Source organism: Eptatretus burgeri, chromosome 4, assembly GCF_056783735.1.
Source record: "Eptatretus burgeri isolate ZD-2024b chromosome 4, Ebu_testis_v1, whole genome shotgun sequence".
NCBI lineage: Eukaryota > Metazoa > Chordata > Myxini > Myxiniformes > Myxinidae > Eptatretus > Eptatretus burgeri.
This window is the reverse complement of record NC_140964.1, coordinates 5,357,983-5,381,244: the sequence shown is the minus strand read 5'-3', so window position 1 is coordinate 5,381,244 and position 23,262 is coordinate 5,357,983. Positions and strand designations below refer to the sequence as shown.

At 43.9% G+C, this 23,262-nt stretch overlaps 1 long non-coding RNA gene across 1 annotated transcript; it reads right to left on the bottom strand.

Moving 5' to 3' along the window:
- Positions 1–300: 300 nt before the first annotated feature.
- On the bottom strand, positions 301–21,764 carry LOC147027388 (uncharacterized). The gene is made up of 2 exons (XR_015057024.1): positions 21,571–21,764; positions 301–598 (listed from the first exon to the last, which is right to left on the bottom strand). It is a non-coding gene; the product is annotated as an uncharacterized LOC147027388 (long non-coding RNA).
- Positions 21,765–23,262: the final 1,498 nt, after the last annotated feature.

Sequence of the window (23,262 nt, the reverse complement as noted above, 5' to 3'; positions counted from 1 at the left end):
CTATGCACTCTCTGCACTGGCTTTCATATTTACATAAATGTTCCAACGACTTGTATTTCCATATTTATAACAATTTCCTTCAATTCAAACCCTCCTTTATAAAGCATGAAATGAAGTCCTCGTGAAAATCTGCTCGCTTCACTCAGGTCTTTACTCACCTTGATGTTTTTCACCCAAGCCAACCTTGGAACCCTCGTCGTTACTTTGTACCACAATCATACTGCAAACGTTATTATACATATACATTATGCAAAACTGTCATTATTATGCATCACAATGTTTAATGTGCAAAGAGAGCAATTTCTGATGACAACTTGGGACTTTTTAATTTCGTTAAAAAAAAAAAAAATCCCAAAAAAGTAAATCACAATGCCTCGTATGTTCAAATAGACGTAAAAATTGCTTACAATTTATGGGCTTGAACAACGCACCTGATCCAACCATGGGTACTCAGCCGGGATGCATGGTCGAGCCCAGTGATAGTACTTGGATGGCAGGCCTCAATCGAAACGATGGTTGGAAGGTGCAGTAGTTGGTATATCCTTCCTTCTGAGCTGTTTGACCTTTTGAGTGTACAAAGTTGAGGCTCGTCGAAGAACTAGGACACAAAACAGAACATAGCAAGAGAAAGAGCAATCAGAGATTGCAGAACCACGCCAGGACTTGTTTTTTGTGGTGTTTGTGTACTGGTGTGTTACGTAATTAATAAGAGACGTAATTAGAACTGCCACTTTATAACTGCTGGCACTGATGACCGGGTACCAAGACGTTGCACTTTGATGGGACACGTGACGCTGACCCATGACATTTTTTATTATTCAATTTAATTTTTTTGTATAGATTATCGAGGCTCGTATGAGAGCTAACACACAAGGGACAACGAGGGGGGTGGGAGAGGGAAGGACAAAACAGTGGGGAACAGAGACATGAGGAGATCTGTGGAAGGGAGAGGGATGGGGTGGGGAACATGGGGTATACAAGATGGACACCACAGGGAGCTTTTGGGAAGGAATGCAGGGAATTTGAAGGAGGTGGGTTTGGGGTGGATTAATGGGGGTCGAAAAGATCGAGGTTTTGGATGGGGGAAGATAAGAGGTGGTGGTGAACAGCTGTTTTGAAGACCTGGAGGGAAGAATGGGATTGAATAGAGTGAGGGAGCTTATTCCAAAGGCGGGGAAAAAAAAAGAGTAATGAAAGAGTGAAGGTGAGCAGTGATTCGTGATTTTGGGAGTTTTACCAGAAGGGGGTTGCAGGTGGACCTTGAGCCATATCGTGGGGACATATCGCAGACAGAGCAAGGTGGGGAGAGGGGGTGAGACCAGAGATGAGACTGTAGAAGACAGAAAGACCACTGACTTGCCTGTGGTGAGAGAGTGAGAGGCCCAAAGACTCAGCCTCATCGCGGGAGATATCAATGACCTAAATGCCTTGGTTTCCACAGTGTGAAGCCGAGAAAGGTGGGAGGCAGGAGCGCCAGCCCAGAGAGGAGAGCATTTCTCCATCAGGCTATGGACGAAAGCCTTGTATGTGGTCTGGAGCTCAGGTGGGCCGAGGAAGGACTTTGTACAACGGAGGATGCCCAGTCGACGACTGGCTTTTGAGGCCAGGTTGGAAATGTGGCTTTCCGAGGAAAGATCATGGCAGACAGTGAGATCCAAAAGCTTGAATTAAAGGACTTCTTCCAGAGGATTTTTTAGAAAGTAGATTTGGGGGGGGGGGTCCAAAAGGTCCTTTCGGAGAGATGTAGTGAGAGTGTGAGATTTGTCAGGATTGAAAGACATGTTCCATGTGCTGGACCAATTCAGAATGGAATCAAAGTAAATTCAATTCAAATCAAATGGAAGACCAAATAGGTACAGTCCTGCATTGGAGTCATCAGAAAGAACCCAAACAAACAAAAAGGAAAGATGAAATCATCAGGAGGAACCCGCATAGGATTCACATTTCCACTGCTACTCTACCCTCAAACTCATCCAAGCACAGCCAAGTGAGCCTTATTCAAAATAAAATAAAATAAAAACCCAGATCAAAAAAATTAAATAATTATGCCTGCCAGACCATGTGTCTGATCAAGTTGAAATTTAAAACATGTATTCCCCATCACTACAAGATCACAATTGTGAAGTTTCTGTGGGGAGTGTCAAGCTTGCAATTTGGGGTTGTGAAATCAGATAGGCAGGCATTTGAATATTGTAATATACCTTTGATCGAACGTGATACGAACTTTCCTAATTGTGACGGGGAGAACTTCTTCACCTGACATCATGGATGATCAATCGATGTGACGAGGTATCGGGGTATTTAGCTGCGTTGACTGTTGACGAAATCCAAGTCATCAATATGAATGGTGGTGTTGGTGAATTGGTTCCTCTGATAGAGCATTTCGTTGGAGGTAAAACCGCACCGACCCAGCCAAGAATTTAAGCGAGAACACACCATAATCGAGGGAGACAAGCGAAAACAGGGCCACTAGACAGGTCCTCATGCTTTAGTTCAGACCGTAATGCACTGATAGTGCGTTCAGCTACTGGGTTTTTGTTGGGGTTTTTCACACGATCGACTTCAAGGGTGATTCTGAAGTGTGAAAGATGGCCGCGTTTCCTGATGGCAACAAATCCAGGATGAGGGTCAACTCTGATCATAGCCGTGGGGCCCTCGATCGGATGGATATGCAAGCAGAGCCGAGTCAGGGCCGAAGCTAAAGTGTCCCCACGGTCTGCTCAACAATAAGTGGAGGTAGATGTCGCAGTGAGGGGAAAATGTGACATCTTCTGCTGACTTTGTCAACATACTGGTCGAGGTCAAAGGCATAGAAATATCTCATGAACATCTGTTTCAATTGATGTCATGTGGGATGCTGAAACCAGATGTGGATGGCTGACAGTAATCCTTTGATGGCTTGACATGGGATAATGATGCATTCATGGCATGGTGACAATGGGTCACTGTACAATGAGTAAATTGTCCCTGGAAATGGAGGTGACACTGAAGTGCCACTTAAGATATTGAACATTTGTGACCACCTTGGACAATCTAATGCCCTGTTGGAGATGGGCACAAGTCCGTCGGAGGTCGAGGCATTCTGGTTGGGTAGACACACACCATGCGTTTGGTGTAAGGTAAACTTGTGGAGCCCGAGAATACGTCAACAATTGTGACTTTGAGGATAGTAGCATCCTCTAGTTGGGACAAGAAAGAACATACCTGGCATAAACATGACAACATCCTCGCACTGAGGCAAAACGCACGTGAGAGCATTTCAGCTCGTAAAATCGGAGGGCAGATTGGCCGAACCGGCTAGATGCATGAGGGTAACATGGCAGGGGCTCACAGTTGAAAGTGAAGTAGGAAGTAGAAGACTAGCAGAGAATTCACCCCAGCATAGCTTACGGTAAGCATCACCACAGGGTTTGCTGTTGGTCAGAACATAGGCGGGTTGGCTGGATTGGATGATGTACGAGAAGTATTTGATGAACATAGCGATATTGAGGGCTTCAACTTCACAGGGAAGCCATGACACCTGGTGTTTCTCCATTTTAGCGATGAAGAAACCAGCAAGCAGAAGTTTTCTGTTGTACCACGTACAATGTGGCGCCATTGGCGGCGCGTCTAGTAGAACCATCAGCAACAATCCACAACTGGTCTGACGCTTTCAGTAAGGTTATTGTGCAATGTGATTGAAGGGCTGCCTGAGCTTTAGCGAACACAGCAGTTAATTTGTCCGTCCATGACACATGGTTCTGTGAGGGCCGGCTGGCACTGGCATCCTCCAAGAGGGAAACAAGGCAGCCACATTCCGTAAAACACACGCAAAGGCCTTGGAAGTGCCAACAAAATTAATGATGGAAACATGTTCAGGGGAATTGTGCAGCCGAATCGTTTCGAGCCTTGGGCAAGCAATTGAGATGAAGAAGGTGGAGGTGTTTTTGAAGATGAAAACGCTAGTCACGCGATCACTTTAGCGCAGTAAGGTTGGATTTTCCATTCAATTAACCAGGTCATAAGTAAGGGATTTGTATTTTAATTGATAAATAAGTTTATATATTACTCAAGCAGAAATACCCATCATCACGTGACAGCACGGCACCCGCCCCAGCACACTCAGACACAGCGGACAAAATGGGCAACAAAATCTTTGTCCCACCATTGCAGATTGACTCGGTGTCTTGTACGTTATGGGATCGTCCCGTTTCATACTTTTCCCAGACACCATTTGTGTCCGTACCGTGTCCCACCGTCATGCCAAACAGGTGACGATGTCCCTCCCCAGTGGTTGGGTATTCTGGAGGGGGAAGAGGGGTGTGGGATGGTGGTGGGTAATGTGCGGGTGGTGATGGGTATTGTGGGGAGATTGTGGAGGGGGGGTGGGTTGGAATGGTGATGGATATTGTAGAGGATGCGTGCGATATGGTACTGGGTATTGTGGGCTAATGGTTGATGGAGGGGGACCCTGAAAGTTTTAAGTTTTAGCATCCGATGTCAAATCCTCTCGGACGAGTAGATGACGATTATAAACATATATATATATATATATATATATATATATATATATATATATATATATATATATATATATATATATATATCTTCTCATCAATATAAATCGATGGTTCATTTGATTTGTAGAAATTTGTATCAAAAAATAATTAGTTTCAGGTGCTCTTGTCTGGTGGGCAATGGCAACAGGTTTTTGATTCACTACTCAAATCGTCCGAGTTCATGAGCTGGTAGCTTGGTGGAGATGGTTATAGTTTTGAGCGCCTGCTGTTTCTTCCACTTATTCGTGGGGATGGCATCCTTTCTCAATCATGGTAGATAACCACAACATATAGCCATCTCTGTTGTTTCATAACAGTGCTCTGTAATATGTTCCGAGTGCAAAAGCGAACATTTTCTCAGCCCGATCCACATTCGGGTATTTCGGACAAACCTCGTCCAATTTCTGGCAAACAGGGTGTTTCATCCATTGGTGTAACATAAACCCCTCTCGGTTTGTATGACTACAAGCACCAAGGACACATCGACTCGGAATATTTGTGGAAAATCGAAAATTATTCTCCGTTTGAGTTCAACCATCCCACGATGTAACCCAGAAACAGTACGGATGTGGTGGTCTACTTCCATGCGTGATGTCAAAGCTAATCTGAGGAAGAAGAATATTTGCACTTTAATCGCAAATTTACCAACTTTATTATTCATAAATCGGAAAAAGACATCATATCTATTTTGTGGGGTATCAAGTGTTGCATCCCGACGGATAGACCACACAAACAGACGGGACCAGAATTAACACGACTCGTGTATTGCAGCCAACATGGCGGAATCTCAATCACCGGCGAGGCAGGTCAAATGATCTGTGATCCACTGGTGTATTATGCGACAATGCAAACGCAACATATTTCCCCCCGTTCCCCAAAGGTTAAAAACATTACAGTCTCTGTAATAAGGGGCTCAGTGACAATTAAGCTTAGCAACCAACAAACCAAAATATGATCAATGATGCCCATGAATTAAAGTCTTGGAACCTGTCAAAGTTGCCATCAAATCAACTTTAAAAAAAATCACTTGCTTTGTTACAAAGTCAGCAAGGCATCTTGGAAGATGCTAATTGCACCTTGGACGTAGAGGCGGTTGTCTGGTCAGGTCTGGATTATGAGTAGGAGTATCAAGCAGGTTAACAGCGTCAATATTCCCTTTGGAATTCAAATGGGTATGACCAGTCTGGTGAGACGTAACACATCGTCGGGAATTCCGAGAACAATCTTTGATGACGAAAGTATTTGGACTGCCTTTGTGAACAATGTCTTGTGGCTGTGATAGAGATGATACCAATTTGTGCTAATGAATTGGTTGCTTATTTCAGACTCATTCACCTTGGTTCAGGGTGGTGTCCACCTCTGCGACACAGGTCTGTGTACTCTTTCACCTGTTGCTGGTTTTCTAGAATAGCACTTGCTAATCCTGTTATGGGCCCTGTCACACCTTGACGTTTTAGCCAGCATATGGCAAGGTATCAAAATGTTTGTAAAACGCTGGCGTACGCTGAACTATTGATGTTTTTTTTTAAGTTTTGGGCATATAATAATGCGTTGGATGTATGCATAACGTATTAGGAAGTACACAGAACGTTTCAATCACAAAAAGATAACTTATACCAACGAATGCTGAGCGTGTTGTCGGCGTTCACAACCTATGCCCAACGATAGTCTAACTTATGCATAGCGGGCGGCAGCGTATCGCCGACGATCACATGGCGTAGGCTATTAATAGGCTGCGGCTCGACGATTCAAATCATAACCGCACGAGACATCGAAGTGTGAAGCCGCTGTCACACCTTGACGTTTTAGCCAGCGTATGCCGACGTATGAAAAATTTGCCGAACCAAGCTGGCACACGTCGAATACGTTATGGGTAAGTTTTGTATAAGTTAAGAGCATGCTGGCATACGTCGTAGTACACTGGCAGACATCATAGTACGCTGGCATACGTCGTCATATGCAGAGTACGTCGAGAAATTTTCAGCATGTTGAAAATTTCTCGACGTACTCGGCGTATGACACACGTTCCGCATACGCTGGCATAAGTTGTAGGCACGCTACGCGATCGTTGCCACACGTTACTCATAAGACAAAACACATCAACGTAATGGTTAGCGTCAGTGTTCCAGACTCCCTGGTTTTTTTTTTTTCTTCGGTATGATGGTGATGTTGACACTTCCATTTCTAGTGCGGTTATGATTTAAATCGTTGAGCGGCAGCCTATTAATTATATTATATCATAACCGCACTAGAAATCGAAGTGTCAACATCACCATCACGCCGAAGAAAAAAAAAAAACCAGGAAGTCTGGAAGACTGACGCTAACCATTACCTTGACGTGTTTCAACTTATGAGTAACTTACAAGTAACGTGTGGCGACGCGTGTCAACGACCGTGTAACGTGCCTACAACACGCTACTCATAAGTTAGAAATAAGTTTCCGGTACGCTAAACATTACTTCGACGTGTTTCGACTTATGAGTAACTTCCAAGTAACGCGTGTCGACGTGTGTCAACGATCGTGTAACGTGCCTACAACTTATGGCCGAGCGTATGCGGAACGTGCGAGTCATACGCTGGCATACAACGAAAAATTTCAAGCGTGGAAAATTTGTCTAACACCTTGGCGTACTACGACGTATGCCAGTGTGGGGGAAAAATTTATATTAATGTATTTTAAATTGTAACAAATGGAGTTTCAGAAATGTAACTTTTATGCTCCAAATTGAATTGGCTGTCATTTCTGGCAAAAAGACTTTTGCCCTAAATGATAAGAAATGTGTTGTTCTGGAGCAGAGTGACCGAGCTGATAAATGAACCTTTGCTTAGAAAGTGTATGAAGTGGCTTTTTGTCTAAAGGACACGTCTACACTCTGGGTGAATATCCCCCCAACCTCTCTCTCATGGAAGTATAAAATGCTTTGAAAGGCACATTGTTCTTAGTGCAAGCACGTGAGGAAGTATAGTTTCTCAGTGGCTTGTACTCATTGGAACTGACCAAGTACCAAGTTAGAATAAAACTCTCTGATGTAATGTAGAAGTGAATTGAATCGGGTTGGTCTAACTGTTAACTAAAGTAAGAATAAATGAAAAAGAACCAAATAAAATAATATTGCAATCAAATGGGGATTTCTTAAGTTCATTGTACAAGGGTGAGAAGTGTATGGTGTATAATTATAAAATAAATTGTTTCACAAGGAAGGACTTGTGTGGACATCAGTTTTATCAGTGTCGATAGGGTTTTTGTAGGACTTTATAATCAAATCGGACAAACGTTAAACTTTGTCTGAAGTCAAATAGGATTCCACAATCGGCCAGTTAGAATCCTTCAAGAGGACAACGATCACAACAAGGTGGGTTTAAAAAAATCCACATCACCAGCGTACAAAGACGTATGCCAGCGTACTACGAAAAAAAGCCAGCGTTCTACGACGTATGCCAGCGTGCTCTTAACATATAAAAACTTACCCATAATGTATTCGACGTGTGCCAGCGTTTTAGCCAAATTTTGCATACGTCAGGCATATGCTGGCTAAATCGTCAAGGTGTGACAGGGCCTTTAGCTGTTGATGTCTGGATTGTTTTCAGAGCTTCCAGTGGATATTGAAGTTTGAGACCTATCGTCATTTCAGCTGGGGTACGAGACGAATTGCGGGCCATTGTCAGTGATGATAACTTCGGGCAGTCCCCATCTAGAAAAGAGCTCGCTGAGAATGTTGATGATAGTCATGGACGTCACGACTGAGGTTACAGCAATTTCTGGTCACTTTGAATGGATGTCATGGACTACAATGAGGAACCCTTGATTGTAGGGAGAAACATTTACTTCACCAAAGATGTCCACTTGAATCTGGCTCTATTGGTTTCTCTGGCCAAGGTATGGGTTGGAGCGCTGGTTGCATTGTTTTTGAAGATTTCTCACTTATGCTTCAGTCACATTTGGCTCGGCGGCCGTAGGGTCTAAAAAAATCTACGGCCACTAGCAATTATAGGGCGGCCGCAGTATTTCCACGGTCACACAATGTAGCAGTCACATGTGTTTTTATTTTTTGGGTAGCTGCATGGGGTATTTAGAAATTGTGGAGACCGAAAACGTGGGGGGTGCAGTACGGTCTTTGATTTGACGTCGCACGGTGACCTTAGGGCGTCCGTGGCTGCCATAGAATTTTCAAGGCAGACGCAAGGTCGCCTCAAGGTGCCCGCAAGGCGACCGCAGGGGGGCCCTAAGGCGAACGTAATTTTTTTTTTTGTAATTTTTGGGGGGTTGGCAAAATTCATATTTCATTGTTCAGAGCCTACGGCAGCCGCACGAATAACGCAAGCCCACCGTACGCCCTACGTACGGTCGATGTGGAAGATCTACGTCATGGCTACGGCTTGTCGAATTGCTACGGCCAACCGAGAAATGAAAAAAGTTACAACTCCGCGCTTTAATTCCACGGAAACCCCTACACCTGTAAAAGATAGCCATACGGCGTAAGGCCACCCTAAGGCCACCTCAGAAACTCTGCGGCCACCGCACGTTTCTGTCAATTCAGGGGGGGGTACGGCCGCCGTATCCTAGCCGTCGAGCAAATGTGACTCATGCTTTACTGCTCATGCTTCACAGTCCCTGTTGTGCTCTTCGATACATCGGTCAATACCTGGCTACCACACCGAAGCTCGACATTGTTGTTTTGTCCGAACGATGCCTGGATGACCCTCGTGAACCATCTTTAAAACGTTCCTCTAAAGAGTATTGGGAATTTCAGCATGTAGCCTTCTGGACACACAACAGTTGTTGAACATAGAAAGTTCATCCCTGAATCTGAAGTACGTTTCAAGTTTGTGTGTTGGTGCTTGGTGAGGCCAACTATTTTGGATGAAATGGCAGACATTTTTTTAGAGTAGGGTCCTCTGTTGAACTATTCTGTAACTTTGCTGCTGTTACAAAGTTGTCCAAGTGTATTTCCATAACATTTGAGTCTTCAGTAGCTGCCAGTACATCTGGGTGACTGTCGTAGATAAGTCCACTGAGCAAATCCGCAACTTGCTTCTTGGATCCTGTCACATACTGGATATAAAAATTGGATTGATGAAGTCGATCAGAGCATCTTTAGATGTGCAATAGCTTGTGACCAGATTCCGTCGCTGCAAGTAGTGTCATAAGAGCCTGATGGTCAGTCTGTAGTGTGAATTTTCTCTTAAAGAGAAACACATTCCAGTGTTCACACGCAAATATACAGGTGAGGACTTCACGTTCACCTGTGGAGTACTTTTGTTCAGACTCGGACAGCGTTTTTGATGCATAGGGAACAGGTCGTCCCACTCCATTTGACACTTGAGAAAGTACAGCACCCAATGTAATTCCTGAGACGTCATTGGTGATGATCGTTGGTGGATTGGGGTCAAAGAGCGCAATAATAGGGACACTTGTAATCTTTCTTTTCCAACTCTGAAAAGCTTGTGTCTGTTCATTAGACCATTTCCTTGGGGTGTCTCTACACAATAACACGTGCAGTGGTTCAGCCACATCAGCTTAGTATTCTACAAACTTGAGGGAGAAGTTAGTTGCACCAATAAATGAGGCAAGTTCTGTTGAATTATTTGGCTCTGGAAGACCATTGATGGCTTGCACATTGGAGTGTAGTCGACAAACGCCGACTGAAGACACGTGGTAACCCAGGAAATCAATCTCATCTCGGTTGAACTGGCACTTGTCGTTGTTAAAAATAATGTTACTCTCTGCTAGTGTGGTCATCAGAGTGTTCAGCCTCTGGTATGTTCTGCATTATTGTGACCATGTATGACGATGCTGTTGAAAAGATGAATGCATCCCTCAATATATGTTTTATGGAAATAACCCCAAACAAGGCATAAAGCCACTCTAGATAAGGGGTGATGGGAAGGTTAGATAAAGATCAGGATAAAGCAAAACAAAAACTAAAGAAGAGAAAAATAACAAAAAACATCCAAGAAACAGGAAGTAGCAGAAGTAAGGTGAAATGTGATGCAATCTCAAATATGAAAGGAGTAGTACAGGCATTTTAGCAGAAATATTTGGTCAACCTCCCACAAATTGCAACAAAAGCAAACTCAACAGATTTTGATTCTTGGATATGTCCTCAGTGAGTGAAAAAAGTCCTAAGGGATCCTCCGGGGGGAAAGTCCTGAAATCATGGAAATCCAATATGGCACCCCAACCGGCTTCGGGGAAAGTGAGAAAATTGTAAAGATTGATATTTTAATATGTAAATATGTTTTTCTACATTCTAATTGTTTCTAGTTATGGTCAGTATATTGATATACAAGAATAATTATAAAAAAGTGAAATGTATTAAGGGTAAAATAAAAAATTATGCCTTTTTTGTCCAAAAATGTCAATTTTTTGTCCCGAAAAAAAATTTCTTTCCTGATACTGATTTTGGCTCCTGGACAAAAAAAGAAAAGAAACGTTGAAGACACAAGATGAAATCAAGTCTATGGCAATACAATATAATTATGTAAATCATTGAAATATGAAAAAATTCACAATTACACTCGGGGCAATCACATCTGCCTGACGAAGGTTTCGAAATGAAAATGAAAATTCGCATTAAACTCAGAAACGACATCCATTATAAACTTACTATACATGTTGAGAAAATTCAAGCGTATTAAAGTTAGAAGTCGACAATGTCGCCATCATCCTCATCATTGTCACATGGAGTGTTTGTGCAGCCAGAGCCCCTGCAGTTTCCACAAGCTGGAGTGCACTCAATGTTGTGCTTCTTGCATGTGCATCTCATGGTGCTACATTCAGCCTGGCAGTTGCACCTAATAACATGTAACATCTTTTCAGGAGCTGGAGCTATTGATGTCTGAAGTGGCACAAAACCCTCGTCACACTTCTACCAACCCCAGTCTGTGGAAGAAGTATGCAAGTCTGACGTCTTTAAACGAATCAAAGACCACCTTCAGAAGCATGCCGAGTCTGCAAAGATATCTTATAGAACTTCAGCGCTCTGGGTTCAGTATATGGACATGCTAGACATTCTACGCAAATATATCCAGGCAGAGCGCACTGGGAACTGGGCACTACATAGGCCATCCAGGAAATGTTGCCTTACCTGGCAGCCTCGGGCCACAACCTGTATGCCAAATCTGCGAGGGTGTATCTGCAGCAGATGTCTAACCTCAAAACTCAACATCCCAATGTCCAACAACGTTTTGATGAGGAGTTCGATGTTGTTCGACGAAGTGATCGCCTGTGGGCAGGTCTTTTATCTGACCTGATCATCGAACAAGTTCTGATGAGAAGTTTGAAGACCAGCGGGGGGTTCACACGAGGGCGAGGAATGACAGAGCAACAACGGCTGGTATGGCTACTATCAATGCCTGCCTGTGCAGAAATCAACCAGGCAATGCAGGAGCTCACAGGTGTGAACTACGGCACTGGAGAGCAGAAGGAGGACATGACCAAGGCAAGACAATCTCATGACTGGAAGGACACACTATCAGCTCTTCAGAAATTACAGGAACGGAATCCGTTCAGTCGTGATCCACGTCTGAGGAACATTGCCACTGGAGTTCATTCACACCCCACCGTCAACGTCGATACAGCACATGCTGTAGGAGCCAAAATATTGAAATCTATGGATGGGAAAACACCTGCCGAGTACACTTTTAAGAGGAAAGACCAAGTTGTCACCCTCGACATGGTCATCTGTCAAGATTGATGGAGAGCAAGTCCAGGTTGACCCACAACTCCTCTTCCAGAGACTGATCACTGTTGCACAGACAGCAGAAGAACTGGAGTCGGCCTTCAAATATGAACTGTGCAGCTATCCACCAGCCCTCTGATTCCTCTCTTCAGCTCCGAGAAGCACACAAGCCAGTCTTTGCTGATGCCATCTGGGATCTTCTTGGATCCGATGTCCCAGCCAATATTCCCAATGATGGGCAACAGTATGTTTTGGATGGCGGGGCACTTGTTCAACACATTCCATGGTCTCATGGATCTACATACAGAGACATATGCCACCAGTACACTGATTATGTAACGAAGAAGTACGGAGACGCCATAGTGGTGTTTGATCGTTATGAGAGTACCAACACGAAGGACATGACACACCAGAGACGGTCTAAAGGGAATGCTGGCACCACTGTGACATTTACAGCTGACATGCGTCTCACAATGAAGAAGGAACAGTTTCTTGCCAATAGGCAGAATAAACAGCGATTCATTTTTATGTTGAGTGAAGAGCTTCAGAAGAAGAACTGTGAGACACACCATGCCTCAGGGGATGCTGATCTCCTGATTGTACTGAAGGCCGTGCAGTCTGCTACTGTCACCAACACTGTGTTAGTTGGTGATGACACAGATCTCCTCGTCCTCCTTTGCTACCATGCAAGCTTAGAATCCCATGATCTCTTCTTTTGTCCCAAGCCAAAGAAGAACACGAAGAAGCCTCACATCTGGAACATCAAGGCAACAAAGAAAATGATTGATACAGACAAATGCAAGCACATACTGTTTCTACATGCAGTTCTTGGGTGCGACACGACATCTCGTCTTCATGGGATTGGAAAGGGAGCTTCCCTCAAAAAGTTCAAAGCAAACAACATTCCGTGAGGAGGCCAAGGTTTTTGATACATATCCAGCTTCCGTATGTGATGTGGCAGATGCAGGAGAAAAAACATTGGTGATAATCTACAACAGAAAGTCAACTGACACCCTGGACACCCTCCGGTATCAGCGATACTGGGACAAGGTGGCTTGGAGCTCCTCTCACGTGCAACCACAGACGTTACCACCAACATCAGAAGCAGCAAAGTATCACAGCCTGCGCGTGTATCTGCAAGTCCAAGAATGGAAGGGATGTGCAGATGAACTTCTCCCACAGACTGGGGTTGGCAGAAGTGTGACGAGGGTTTTGTGCCACTTCAGACATCAATAGCTCCAGCTCCTGAAAAGATGTTACGTGTCATTAGGTGCAACTGCCAGGCTGAATGTAGCACCATGAGATGCACATGCAAGAAGCACAACATTGAGTGCACTCCAGCTTGTGGAAACTGCAGGGGCTCTGGCTGCACAAACACTCCATGTGACAATGATGAGGATGATAGCGACATTGTCGAGTTCTAACTTTAATACGCTTGATTTTTCTCAACATGTATAGTAAGTTTATAATGGATGTCGTTTCTGAGTTTAATGCGAATTTTCATTTTCATTTCAAAACCTTCGTCAGGCAGATGTGATTGCCCCGAGTGGAATTGTTAATTTTGTCATGTTTCAATGATTTACATAATTATATTGTATTGCCATGGACTTGATTTCATCTTGCGTCTTCAACATTTCTTATTTTCTTTGGTTCAGGAGCCAAAATCAGTATCAGGTAAATCTTTTTTTTTTTCTCGGGACAAAAAATTGACATTTTTGGACAAAAAAGCTATAATTTTTTATTTTACCCTCAATACATTTCACTTTTTATATAATTATTCTTGTATAACAATATACTGACCATAAGAAGAAACAATTAGAATGCAGAAAAACATATATTTACATATTAAAATATCAATCTTTACAATTTTCTAATTTTCCCCAAAGTCGGGTGGCGGCCATATTGGATTTCCATGATTTCAGGACTTTCCCCCAGAAGATCCCTTAGGACTTTTTTTCTGTCACTGAGGACATATCCATTATCCAGGAATCAAAATCTGTTGAGTTTGCTTTTGTTGCAATCTGTGGGAGGTCATCCGACATTTTGACGGTCCTAAAGTAGGAATTGACATTTCTCTTAAAGCTGGGTAGATCGTAGGATAACAGGAAGCACGTTACAGGTCGTGAATTCCAAAGCGAGACAGAACGAGGGATAAAACTATCTGCAGAGCCTTTCAATCTGCACTTCGGATCAGCTGCAGTGCATGGATGTGCAGAGATGGCAAACGGAGTCTTGTGTCCAAACAGACACAGGAGGAACCAAGTCTGAAAGTCCAGCAGAACATTTGCCATGAAAATATCTGCAGAACAGACCAAGAGTGGCAACTGATCGACTGTGAGAGAGCGCTTGAAGACTTGAACCCATCTCTGCACCAACAAGGTTCATGGTTGGTGCGTTCACAGTGATCTGTTTGAGGGGACAGATCACTGTGCACGATGCCAGGCCCTCTTGTCCCAAGCAATGGATGAGAATGGCTCTTCTCTGAGTGGTCGTCACTCTCTCATCGTCAAGGCCACTTTCACCAAGGTACGTCTGAAAATCGCAGTACCATCGCTTCCACGGGACCAGCGGTTCTCTCAGCGTTGACAGAAAGGCTGGTGGAGGATAGTTTATTCTGCCATCCTTGGCACCAAAATGTTGTATCCAGATGGATAGACCATGCAAACACATGGAACCAGAGTCAACACGACTTACGAATTGCAGCCAACATGGTGGAATCTTAATTCCCAGCGGGGCAGGTCACATGCCCTGTGATCCGCTCGTGTATCACATGACTATACAAACATCAAGGGATACATTAACGTCGAGATGGTCTGAGCATTTGGGTTCCCTTTTCAGATCAACATGGATCGTGTTAACATAGGTGTGAGGTGAAGGTGGCAGTGCACACTTGGGTAACACTGGGATGGGGGTGATGGGTCACAACCTCAAGGATTATAGTTGTATGCACGATGCCTAAATGGGATATCACTTGATAGTGATGGGACTTGTAGTACAGTTAGGAATGCGAACATGGCCGCAAACACTGTGCACGATGTCGGGTTAAGGCCACACCTGCATTGGCGATGAGACCCGTGTACAAAGGGATCTTGGTCAGAGTGGGCTCTTTGGTGATGTTGGAACACATCATGGTGGTGGGGATGTCTGAAAGGTGGATTTAAAGGAGCTCGCTGGGCCATAATATGGTTGTAGTCATTGGGGAGCATAGAACAACTTGTGTGTGGCAGATTTAATAGACCACACCTGTCTTAGGGGATAGATCACTGAACGTTCACCAATCGTGATCACCAATGCAAATGAGATGCCGTGTGGGGTGAATAGAAGAGTCATTTTGAGACCTTCCCACGAGGACGTCGACATCGAGATCTGAAGTAATCGTGGCTGTGATCTCATGCCTGGCATCGAGAATCTCCATCCATTATTGGGAAAGCAGGAGCAGCAAGTCCAGGGTAGAATGATCTGGTATGAATCCAAATTGATGATCGGTAGTCAAGCCATTGGAGAAGAGGAAGGATGGATTCCACAACCTTGCTGATGATTGGGAGAAGGCCAATTGTTCTGTAGTTGCAAGGATCTGGTTTTGCACCTTTTTATGCAGAGCAGTAATGTTTTCTGATTTCCCAGCAGATGGCAGATGATCTTGAGCAAATGAGAGGGTGAACAAAACAGACAGAGGGTGAGCAATAGCAGCAGTGCAGGTTTTTACGACACATTGGGCTGATGCCGTCTGGACCTGTTGCAGAATCTGAGTCGAGGTTTGAAAGCAAACTCTCCACCTTGTCAGGAGAAAAGGACATAGAGTCCAAGAACAGCTGGGTGCGATTGGGTACAGAAAGCGATCGGTTTGGGACACAAGATTTAGAAGCAAACACGGAGTTTAGGCATTCAGCCTTTTCATGTGCAGTGTCAGCTGTGCAGCCATTTGAGGTAAGGGAGGGGATGGTGGGGGAACATACACCAGAAACAGACTTAACCAGACACCACCAGGATTTGGAGGAGGGAGACAGGTTTGACACTTCAGACTTGAGATTGGAAAGATGGTGTTTCCTGGCTCTCCTCACGGTTGACACACTTGTTCCGTGCTTTGGTAGATGTGAAGAGTTTCGCTATGCTGTGTGATAATTGGCCCTGAAAAGGGCCGTTTGCAAGATTGTTGGACTACATGTGTCGATGAGATGACAATAGTTCATAACAGGGTGGACCACGGGAAGGTAGCCACTGCCCACCCTGAGGAGGAGGTGAATTGCAATTTTGAATCCATCAACGTAAGAATGACTGATTAGGAAGTTGATTCCACAATGACTGATGAAGTAGATTCTGCTGGCAAGAAAAAGAGGAACAAATGAGTGGAGGTAAGTAGTGACCTTGGATTTTTGGAGTTTCACCAGAAGTGCATTACTGGCTGACCACATGCACCCTGCAGAAAGTTGGGGGCAAAGAAAGGGCAGATGGTGCAACATCAGAAAGGAGAAGGCAGAAGACAAAGAGATCACCAACCTGTCTTCAATGTGGGCGTAACAGGTCCAGAAACAACTTCATTGCAGGAGATTCCAATGATTCTGAAGGCCTTTGTGTTCAAGCTATGAAATATGCAAGGCTGCGGCACAAGCCGAAAGGAAGGAGCAGCACTTCATCCAGCTGCCGATGAAGCTTTGTAAGCTGATTAAATTTGACATGCGTCAAGGAAATATTTTTCACGACGAAGTATGTGAAGTCGGCAACTGACTTTGGAGGCCAACTTGATATCATGACTGATTGTGAGGCCCAAAAGTTTGAGCAACTGAATATTTCTTCAAGAGGTTTGTTAAGGAAGGAAATGGGAGTGTTCACCAGATGGTCCTTTGAGAAAGACAGAGTGAGAGTGAGAATTGCCAGAGTTGAAAGATATATTCTGAGTGAAAAATCTTCTGATTCTATAAATGTCGAGAAAGGTAAGAGGAATTGAGTAGATTTCCCCATGGAGTCAATTCCTACTAAAAATGTCATCCAGGTGCAGCGAGTGCGAGTGGAGTGCTCCATCTCAGTGTACACTGTCAATGAAGGAATTGCAAAAGGACATAATCCGCTCCAGAATGCTGGGTGCACCTGAGCAGAAACCCCTAGAAGAAGCAATCTTTGAGCCATGTGAACTTCTATTGTGCATGCGCGGGAAGGATTGTTATTGAAAATGGCTCACAAAGCTTCTAAGAGAAGTCGAAAATATTTGGAAAAAGTACCCGAGAGAAATCTTGGGTGTGCCTCTGCACAACAAAAGATTTGGAGGGAGACAACGTATCAAGGATTTGTTCCATTAGCAAGCAGCTTGGTTGATTCAAAGTCTTCAAGCAAGTACTCCAGTGGAACGGAGTGATCGGCACCACTGAACAACATGGCGGTCTCCATATAAACATTGCTCTCATGGTACTTGAGCAAATGCAATCCGAGCCGTTGTTTTCAGTTTTATTCCATCCTTCCGGTTGGACTTCCGGTTCTGGGTTTGAAGCATAGACTCCTATAGAGAAGGACTGGAACCTCACGATCTCGGGATTTGTAACTCGAGTCTGAAGGATTTACTTGAGTCCGGGGCAAAAATGACTTCTGGAAGGGCTGGAGACATGATCTCGGGATCGATATCGGGGTTTTTGAGGACAGCGAGTTAAATCGTGTCATTTTCAACACCACCTGGGGTCATCTTCAAGGTCAAAAGGTAATATTTCAAGGTCAAATTACTGAATTTTGGTATTTTTTGCCCGTTTTTGTGTCTAACTCATAGAGGAAAACTTTTGTAAAGTCTATGACAAAACATGACATTGTGTACCTACTGCACCTACTTGCTGATTTCTATCATCGTTAACTAATGTATGTTTTGTTTGTTTCTCTTTCAGAAACTGCCCCGCCGGTGATCTCACAGGATCTTTGTGTCGTTTCCTGCTTTGGTGACAATATTCCACGTCGTTGCAGCTGCTTTGGTTGTAGAGGAAACTATGATGGGACGCCTTATGTAAAGGTCATATCCTTCCCGAAAGATCCTGAGGAGAGGGAGAGATGGATATTGGCAATGCCAAGTGAGAAAGAAAGCTTGAGGTGTTTAAAGGAGATATATATATTTGTGAGACACATTTCAATTGTGATTGGGTGTCAGTTAGGGGTGGCAAATGACCCAAAGAACCCCCATCAATATTTCCTGGAGTACCGAAATCAGCTTTGAAGCAGGTGACCTCAGCCCCACGCCCAACATCATCTTCTACGTCAGAATCATGATCTAAGAAGATGCAGGCAGCTGATGAGGCTGCAGACAATGTCCCAGATTTCGACCACTTCTGTGCTAAAATCAGCTCCTATTTTCCTGGCTTTAACGTCATAAAAGACCACGAAAACATTGACCTATCAAGAACTGATGCTACTGGACAAACTGTCAAGCAGTTCTTTCATTTCCAACAAGTTCACTCACCTTTTGGATTTCTATTCTTGAATAGAGTTGAGAAAGATGGCATTGAGATGCCCAAACGACTTTTTCCTTTACAGAAGAACAGCCTGCTCTCAAAATGGTCCCAGATTAAATCCATAACTGACCAGGTAAACATCTATGAATGCACAAGCAAGGAAATTCTTCAGCTTGTAATAAGCCAGCTCTGTTGGATGACTGAGGCACACAAGCTTCCTCATTTCACCTTCCTTCTGTCGCGGCTGCATCTTATGTTCAAACCTCTAGATCGTCGCCGATTTGATACTGATACTATGATTTTCGCAATGCAGCTTCACAACATATCACCCAGTGCATACAAAATGATTCGTCGATCCGGCTTCATCATTCTACCATCAACAAAAAAGGTAAAACAGATGCTTGCTAGTAGTCAGCAGGACTCCAACCTCAAAACCTTGTTCGACCAGCTTAAACCACAGCAGCGTTTGGTCAATTTAATGTTTGACGAGGTAAAGCTGGTCGAGACATTGCGATTTTCTGGAGGGCATGTTGTAGGATATGCTCAAATTGCAGCAGTGGGTGGTGAACACGAAATGCTTACTTCACATGCTATGGTTGTTGAAGTTGCCTGCCATTTCGGTGGTCCACGCTATATTCTACGCATTTTGCCCTGCAAAAAACTAACTGCCGATCAGCTGAAGGAACTCCTTATCGAAGCTGCTTTAGCTGTAGTTGGTGCTGGCGGTACTGTGATTTCTTTGATATGTGACAATTGCAATACCAACCGCAATGTTTATTCAAAACTTGGAGGACCAGGAAGTTGCCAAGTGCTGTCAATTCAAGAGCAATCAATGTTCTTAGTGTACGACTACGTGCACATCTTCAAAAATGTTCGCAACAACTGGATTACTGTTGATGGCAAGACACTCTCATTTGTCGTAGATGGTAATGAGTACAAAGTTTACTGGAGTGATATTCAGAAGGTTTATGAGATCGACCGGGGTACTCCTATTCGCTCAACCAAGCTGACGCACACCGCTGTTTTCCCCAAGCCCCTTCAACTCCAGAGCATACTATTGGTATGCCAAGTGTTCAATGACAAGACTGTCGCTGCTTTAAAGACCTTCAAGGATTCACTGGGCATCAGCGAAGGCACAATCATCCTCACACAGATAATGAGTGAGTGGTTCAAGATGATGAATGTGAAAGACCGTTTCTCAGCTATCCATCTGCGTGACGAATCCAGACAGCCTTGGACAGCAGACTGTACAAGTTTCACTCGGCTGGAGCAGGCCTGCCAAATTATATCTACCTGCGCATGGCAACGAGGTGGTGGTCGTAAGCTGAAGCTAACTCAGCAAACTGCTGAAGCCTTCACTGTGTCCACATGTAATAATGTGGATGCTGCGAAATTGCTTCTGGTAGAGAAAGACTTTGACTACGTTCTTCCTGCTACATTTGCAGATGAAGCCTTGGAAAAGTTTTTCGGCCAAGCCAGGCAAAGAAGCGGTGGAAACTTCTACATTGACGTACTTGACATTATGGCTGCAGCTAAAATTGTAAATTTGCAAACACTCATTAAGCATGACATTATGCCCGAATGTAGTTGTCGTGTGATTGATTGCGACAAGAACTGCACAACTTCCATAAATCCAGATGAGCGAAGTGAACTCATTGACGAGATTACTCCTCAAGAAACTCAGGATCTCTTGGGGTCTGACGATGCCCTGAAGCAAAAAGTAGTTTATTTTGCCGGACACCTTGTTTGTAAATATGGCGATAGCACTAGTATGGAGGAGATCATTGATGATGAAGATGGTAACGAGGTGTCATCTGAGTTTCTAGATGATTTGAATAGAGGTAGATTGAGTGTGCCGACTATGTCAACCGTCTATTTTGTACATAATGCCTATAATTTGAATGACAAGACTAAAATGCGTTGCCGATTTCATTTTGCTGAGCTGTTATCCTCTGTGGATGCACCTTGAGCTAGTAGTAATGCTGCATGTACTACTTTAGCTAACATTCTATTGAAAGCTCATGTCCTCAATGTCAGTGACAAAGAAATAGCTTTGGGATGCCTCAGGAGGCAAGAAAAGCTCTCCAACTAGTGATAGACATAGACGTACTTGTAATAGGAATAGTGTTGTGACATGCATATAATGTTTATGTAATACGATATATGACAATAAATATCAAAGTTTGACAGCTCTACACACTTGCATCTTATTACAATCAGCCATCTCTCACCGTTTATGAGTTCGACACAAAAACGACCAGAAAAATACCAAAATTCAGTAATTTGACCTTGAAATATGACCTTTGACCTTGAAGATGACCTCAGGTAGTGTTGAAAATGACATTATTGAACTCGTTGTCCTCAAAAATCCCTATATGGATCCCGAGATCATGTCTCGTGCCCTTCCAGAAGTCATTTTAGCCCCAGACTCAAGTTAATCCTTCAGACTCAAGTTACAAACCCCGAGCATGGGAGGTTCCAGTCCTTCTATATTGGAGTCTATGGTTTGAAGCGACGGCAGGGTCTCTCAGGGCTCTCTGCTGACTTTCTCAAAGTTAAGTTTCCGGTCGTTATTGTGGTATCCGAGGCGCAGCGGTTAACTGTGCTCTATCACCCAATCACGTGATACAGCACAGTTATCTGTCCCGTTTTAACTGTTCATTTTCTCACCTACATGTTACTGTGGGGTTCCTAGTTCGGTTTTGTTTCAAAAATCATGCTATTTTGTGAGTTTTCGTCGACCTTGTCTTCTCGGGTTCCTTGAGGCCTACCCATCGTTCCCCTCTTGGTGGACGATCGTTTTTATTTGTATTCTCTCCTTATTACCATCAATTCCTATTTTCCCCACTTTCCCAACATCCCTCCCATCAAAACACTCTGTTTCTTGTCTTAAATTCAAAACAAAAAAACAAACAACAAAAAAACTACCTTTCTCCTTGAAAACCCACGAGTCCCATTGTTCCTCTTCCTCTTCCTCTTCCTCTTCATCTTCATCTTCCGCTTCTTCTTCTTCTTCTTCCTCATCTTCATCTTCTTCTCATTATTATTATTCCTCCTCCTGCCGGCACACCATCTTAATTGCACTTGAGCTGATCCACTCTCGCCATTACGTTCATGATTTCTTCCCACAACCTACCATTCCCGAATCTTACCTATTCTTAAAAAATACATCAAAAATGAATAATTTCCCATGTATCCTTTCAAGATATACACCTCCTGCAACCACGCGTCTCTCCACAATCTTCCTGACACGTTTCATCGATCCAGCAGCTTCACTCTGCGTTTACAGTTCCAAATTCACCACACACCTGCACGATTTTACTTCAACATTCCCTTTTCTGAATGTTACACAATCCTTATTTGAAATAATTAAATTCACTTTTGATTATACACCTCCCATAGCCACGTGATCTGTTTTCACCCCCTCCCCCCTGCGTTTCCCGATCCAAATTCACCATTCACCTCACGATTTTTTTCTACAAACTTTCCATTACCTAATCTGATGAAAATTCTCTCAAACAATAATAACAATAATAACAATAATAATAATAATAATAATAATAATAATAATAAAAACTATCTCTTATAATGCTTCATCTTCCTCTTTCACATGTGTGGTACTCTTTACTGTGTCATAATTCACTACTCTTCTACGATTTAAACAGACTGCTCTCGATTCGACCTTTCCTTCATACCTTGCCTAAAAAATCCAACTGTTACAGCGTTTCTTCTCTCGATTCTCTGGATTAGTCTTTATTTCATCCATTAAGAAACGTGTTTAATCGCATTTCTGACCTAAAAATAAAAAAACTCCAGTTTGCTATGAATGTTCACTTTCCATCAACCATTCTTTTTTTTCCTATTTCAGTGCCAACTCACCCCTCTCATCCCTCACTCTCAAAGCAACCATCCCACTCTTCTCCCTCCAAGCCTCCCTCTTACCTCTCTCAAAAACTCCCCCTCACCTTTCTCCCACCATTCATCCTCCTCACTCATCCTTCTCAAAGTTGCCCCCCCCTCTCATCCACAAAGCTGCCTCCTTCCACTGCCCTCTCACCTCCATGTCATCACTCCACCTCCTCAAATCCTCAACTGCCTTCTGCCCCCTCTCTTGCCTCCTCTCCCCTCCCCCACCCAGCATGACAGAGCCTTTTCTCCTCCTCATCCAGCCCCTCCCCGAGCTATTCTGAAATCCCCCACACTCTTTTAACAACTCTCCTTACCTCCTCCCCCCCCCCCGTCCTCTCCTGCCTTGTCCTACCCTCCCCCTCTCCTCCCATCCCCTGCACCCAAAGCCTCCTCCCTCCTCCCTCTTCATTAAAAGTGTGGACCTCAAATATCTGGGTCCTTCCCACAAACCTTAATGATCTTTCCATACAGGTTTCCACTGACAAACCAGACATAATCTGCCGAACAGAAACTTTCCTCCTTCAAGACATCTCTGACTCCCAAGTATCTCTCCCTGGTTACTCCTCCGCCGGTATGACAGACCTGAGCCTCGTCCTGGTGGAGGAGTTGCTCTCTTCATCAAAGACTCTATTCCTCACTCTCCATGCACTGCCCTCACTCCCCCACACCCCCAAGAATACCTCTGGCTACGGCTTACTCTCCACTCCCACC